The sequence below is a fragment of the Cryptotermes secundus genome, unplaced genomic scaffold, assembly GCF_002891405.2.
Source record: "Cryptotermes secundus unplaced genomic scaffold, Csec_1.0 scaffold204, whole genome shotgun sequence".
NCBI lineage: Eukaryota > Metazoa > Arthropoda > Insecta > Blattodea > Kalotermitidae > Cryptotermes > Cryptotermes secundus.
Window position 1 is genome coordinate 371057 of NW_019738351.1, and position 5617 is coordinate 376673.

The 5617-nt window shown below is 40.9% G+C and overlaps 1 long non-coding RNA gene across 1 annotated transcript; it reads left to right on the forward strand.

The window, feature by feature from the left end:
• The first annotated feature begins 342 nt into the window (after positions 1 to 342).
• On the forward strand, positions 343 to 5372 carry LOC111870747. Its single transcript, XR_002843909.2, has 4 exons — positions 343 to 459; positions 3150 to 3318; positions 3434 to 3600; positions 4846 to 5372. It is a non-coding gene; the product is annotated as an uncharacterized LOC111870747 (long non-coding RNA).
• The last annotated feature ends 245 nt before the right edge of the window (positions 5373 to 5617 follow it).

A 5617-nucleotide genomic window follows, 5' to 3' on the forward strand; every position in this document is an offset into this window, starting at 1 on the left:
CGCTGCGCTAGGAAAATTTTCAGCGTTCCATGTTTTTCCTACCGACTAGCAAAACAAGCATGCGCACTTGTTAATTATTAAACACAACACTCAAACATATGTATAGACATAACGTCTTCGTTAAAGCGTTAATCTTACATCAGAAAAGAGCCATACCATCACTAACGTAAGACATTTTTGGCGCCCAAACCTCAAAGCGCCACAGAGTACTCTCCCGACCCTTCCGACCTGACTCATACAAGCTACCATGGCACTGAGCAATTCGATGGACATAACCGTTGCTGCGGATGATAAAAAGGGTAAAAAAGGATGCGATTTGATTGGTTACCGTTCGCAACACATACGGCCGGTTTGAATAGCAGGCGGACGGTAGAAATATGAAAGAATAGGAATACTTAAGCTCTCTGCTGTTAATAATAGAATTAATACTCGCAGAGACTATCAGGTAATAGTTCTGAGGTGAGTAAGCGTTGTTATTTTAAGAGGGATTATGTAAGCTTCAATAGCACAGACAATGGTCAGCCCACTCCAGTTTAACAGATTTGCTTTGGAACTTAATGGTGGTTAGGGCAGTTTATTGTAAGGGAAGTAATTGAAAGTCATCTTCTAGTTTTGTACTAAAAGTTGACAGGAGTTTGATGGCTTCGGATTGAGAATTACAGTTCTTGATTATGAACTGGAATAAGGAGGTACTGCATGGTGCATGGACACTGGCTTTTGAGTGAGTATTTTGCAATTTGAAAATTTTGAATTCGTATTTTCATTGGATAATGTGCTCTCATGGAGTTGGTTAATATTAATGAACTGTCTAGTGTATAGTAAGCAGTGCTGCCATTGCTAGTAAATATATTATACTTCAGAACTGAGTATTGTTTATATACAGTGGAACCTCGCTTAACGAGCATAATTCATTCCAGAATCTTACTCATAATGCGAAACACTCGTTAAGCGAAACAATTTTTCCCATATAAATTAATGTAAAATACGATAATGCGTTCCATGCCGAAAAATTACAAAAACAATTTATGTATAACGTTTATTCAAAGAAAATTATATATACATTGTTAAGGAGCGTGAATCATCATCTTTTCTTCTATGTGGAATGAACCAACATGAAATGCGAATTTGATTTGCAGAAAAAAAAAACGAAATAATTAGTTTATTATTTATGATATATATCTAATTCTTTTTTACTAGAAAGCTGTTTAGAGACATTTGTTTTTGCTGACGCTTCAAAATTTGGTGAAAATGTGACACAGCATTATCATTAAACAAATTTGTAGCGCGCATAGCCACTGCCTTATTAGGGTGATGCTCCTCAATGTACGTTGCAACAGTTTCCCATGCTTTCAGCATTTCTTTTATTGTTCCAGAAGATTGTTGCTTTGCTGTTACCTCCTTGTCCTCCTCCTCCTCTGACAAACTCTCCTCCATAACTTCTTGCTGTGAAACACAATGCAACTCCATAAGCTCTTCGGTGGTCAGCTCTTGATTGTGCTATTCCACAAGCTCATCGATATCATTGTTATCCACCTCCAGCCCCATGATCTTGGCCAAAGACCAATCTCGTTGACTACAAGCTCCACAGGTACTATCTCAGACCCCTCAAAGTCACATTCGACAACGCTCTCCGGCCAAAGCTTCTTCCAAGCAGAAGTGAGGGTTCTCTTGGTAACCCCTTCCCACGCCTTTTCGATCATCTTGAGGCAGGCAATGATGTGGAAGTGATATTTCCAAAACTCTCTGAGAGTGAGATTGGTCCCTTCAGTCACCTGAAAACAACGCTCGAAGAGTGCATTAGTGTAGAGCTTCTTAGAGTTAGAAATACGTAACCTGCTGGTCCATAGGCTGGAGTAACGGAGTGGTGTTGGGAGGCAGAAACTGGATCTTGATGAATTTAAATTCTTCAAGGAGGTCATCTTGTAGGTCTGGAGGATGGGCAGAGCTTTGTCCATAACAAGCAATACATGGAGTGGCAGATTCATCTCAAGCAAATATTTTTTCACAGAAGGACCAAACACTTCATTGATCCAATCAGTAAAAAGGTCACGTGTCACCCAAGCCTTGTTGTTGGACCTCCACATCACATTTAGCCTGCTCTTCTGGACTTTACACTTCTTGAAGGCTCGTGGAGTTTCTGAATGGTAAACAAGAAGCGGTTTAATTTTCAAATCGCCGCTTGCACTGGCACAAAATAGCAGCATGAGACGGTCTTTCATTGGCTTATGGCCGAGCAATGCATTATCCTCTGCTGTTATATAGGTTTGCGTCGGCATCTTTTTCCAGAGGAGACCCGTCTCGTCACAATTAAAACCTATTGCGGCAGGTAACCCTCAGAATCTACGAGCTTCTTGAAGTCGCCGATGAAGTTCTCTGCTCCCTTTGTGTTGGAGCTTGCTGCTTCACCGTGCCTTACAACGCTGTGGATGCCGGTTCTTCTCTTAAACTTCTCGAACCACCCACGGCTTCCCTTAGATGCTTCTTCTTTGGCCGTTGATGATCCTGGCGTCTTCTTAACAAGGTCGGCAAAAATCACTTTCGCCTTCTCACAAATGATGTTCTCGTTAATAGTGTCGCATTGCAATTTCTTTTCGTTTATCCATATGAGGAGCAACCTTTCAACATCGTCGATAATATGTAACCATTGCGTAGATATTCTTGGCACTCCCTTTGAAGCATCTATCTCCGTAATCTTGTCCTTGTTCTTGAGGATAGTGCAAATCGTTGATGTAGACCGACTGTATGTGCGTGCTAGATCAGCCACGTTCACACCTCGTTCTCGCTTTTCAGTGATTTTACTTTTCATTTCTACGGTTATTTTTATTCTCTTATGGCTGTCTTTTTGCGGCTTTTTCTTCGGGAACGTTTTTGCAAGGGTTATTAAACTTTGCACAAAAAAATCACAAATAATATGTCTGAACACAAGTTTGGAAAAATGTGTGATCACAAGCGACACTAAGATGCTAGCGGAACGAGTGCTAAACACAGACTGATGTAGCAAGCGCATGATCCGGGACTTCCCCTCTCGTCACTCCTTATGGGAGTCATTTTTTTACAATTTGTTTTGCTCGTTATGAGAGGTGCTCGTTAAGCAAGTTTCCACTGTATTTTTTGTTATTGTCTTCTATGATGGGGTGGCACCACTGAAGGAAATCCATTCTCCATGGTGAAGGACTCTGTTTGGCATGAAGTGAGCAGAGAGCATCCAGGAATTCATCACATGCCCCTTGCATGTCACCTGTGAGAAGCTTGACTGCTCCGAGGAAGGAGTGCCCAAGATCCTTTCCTCTCACACAGCCATTGCCCACCAATTAGGAGGTGAGTCTCATGTGGTAGGAACATTATCGAGTAGGATTTTGAAAACAGGAAACGGGAGGGGCGTCAACATGATGCAAATTGTAAGAGAATTATAATAGTTTGTGATTGTTGGCAGCCCTGGAGGGTCGTCAATGGAGGAACTACTGTCTCAGCTGCCAGAGGATGTGATTGAGTCTGGTCTTAACAAGGAGGATCCAGGAAGTGTTCCCCCTCCCTTCTGCATTCCATCTACAGGGAGGGCATGTCACCAGGTGCCAGCAGCAGGGAGTCCGTGAAGCAAAGGTGTGTTGTCTCTGAAGCAGTGAAGGTTTTTTTATATTGTCACATGTAGAGGGCTACACGTGACAAAAATAACAAGTTCTAGATTGGATGATTGGATTTATTAGCACTTCGGTTATGATTTCTCTTAATCACACTTTATTATAAAGCCATCATTAGCCTACACACTTTCCAGTCCACCGTTGGACATGCATTAAGATTCTATATCTTTACTAGTTATCTCCTGGCAACTGATCTCAACACAGAAACTAGCATTTCAAATCACTATGAAGTCTTCTTATCTTCAATCACTCTGTACTCCTCTGTCCTAATCTGTACTCAACTGACCTTCACAATTCACTAAGGACATGCTTCTTTCTCGTGCTTGTACTCTCAACTGCATTGCACTACAACACACTTAAAGCCTTCAAATAACACAGTGAGTCTTCACTGGCCGACTTTTGATTCTTCTTCAACTATGAACTTCCCGTGGCCAACTTCAACTCTCCAGTCTAATTCTGTCAACTGTTGTGGCACCAAATGGCTTCAAGATAAGTCCTCAGTATGGACCACGCACAGAAAATACATGTCACATGGTCACTATCTCACCAGTCCATTGGCACACTGGCAACTGCCTATCAAAGAGCTCTAACATTCATCCACTTAGACACAGTTTCCATTGTTGCACACTGGAATGTGTTTACTGAGCTGTTGCCTAGCAATGCTTTGAGCAAATACTTTGCATTATTGTGATCTTCTGGTCATGATACTGTGTAGCTTGTCAGGTGGGTATCAGCCTGAGTTATGTTACACTGAAATGCTGGGTATTCTCGTATAGGACTACATGATACCGCAACCTACAAGATCACAGTATGGTGGGGTAGATTGTTTGTAAGTTGATGCTCAGAGGGATAGATTCATTTGCATGTTTATTGCTGATGCATTTCTTGTGGAAGATTATTTTAACAGTCTGTCATGAACCTAGCACAAATGCTGTTTATGAGTAGGGATTTGCAGCTGTGTCAGACTCCATGCACTGTGAAACTGTTAGGTTGAGAGTTTGTTGCGTCAAAAATAATTATATTGAAAATTTATAGCAAAAAGTTCCTGATGTACTGAAATACTGTATTATCCTAACTACAGTGGTCCCATGCCTCATATACTTTACATTAAGGTTCTGGAAGGATTTTCAACATATGTCATGAACTGTTACTGTTAATGCAAGGAGTAGTTGGACATCCTCTGAAAAATATTTATTCCCGTTGACAGGAGTCTGGTGACATCCAGCGAGAAAGTCATTGTTCCAACAATGTCATTGTGTTGGCGTTGAACAAGGGTGATCTAGGGAGGCAGCTCTCTCCTCCCTGCAAAGAGGACGTCGACTTTAGACTCAGGAAGGATATGCATCAAATTCTCCTCGTTATGGTCTGAAAACTGCAAGGAGTTTCTGCAGCAAATGTACATGTCACACGTAGACCTAATTAAGGGGTGTGTTGTGGGGAAATTGACAGTCAGTAGGGCTGCTTTGGTTTGCATATTGCAGTGGAACGCCCCTTTAATATTCTTTCAGTGACCCCAAGTCAATACTCTTGGTGGTAAATTCCTTCCATTTAAGATTTTCATCACTTTAGAGTCCAAATGCACTTCTTCCAAAGGAAACCTTACACATAGGGTGACCAACTCTCCCGTATTAGAGCTAATTTTTTTGGATACTCCTGGCTCCCGTATTGACCTTCTATTTCTCCCGTATATTTCATTAACAATCAAGGTCGCAAAATTTAAATTATATATTATTCCCGCCAAATACATTCCAATATAAACTTTTGTTTAATATGACAGTTTAGACTTAGAGGCACTCATCAATAAATATCGAAAAATTACCTCTAATAATCGACAGAAAGTTTAGCATATACTAATCGATAGTGGAATATCCGTTTCTGGATTGTAATATTTTCTGTTCTTGCTTTTTGCCGTGTTCATCCTCGTGCTTTTAAATAATTACCAAATTGAATCCATTTTCATAATGAGTAGTGACAGTGAA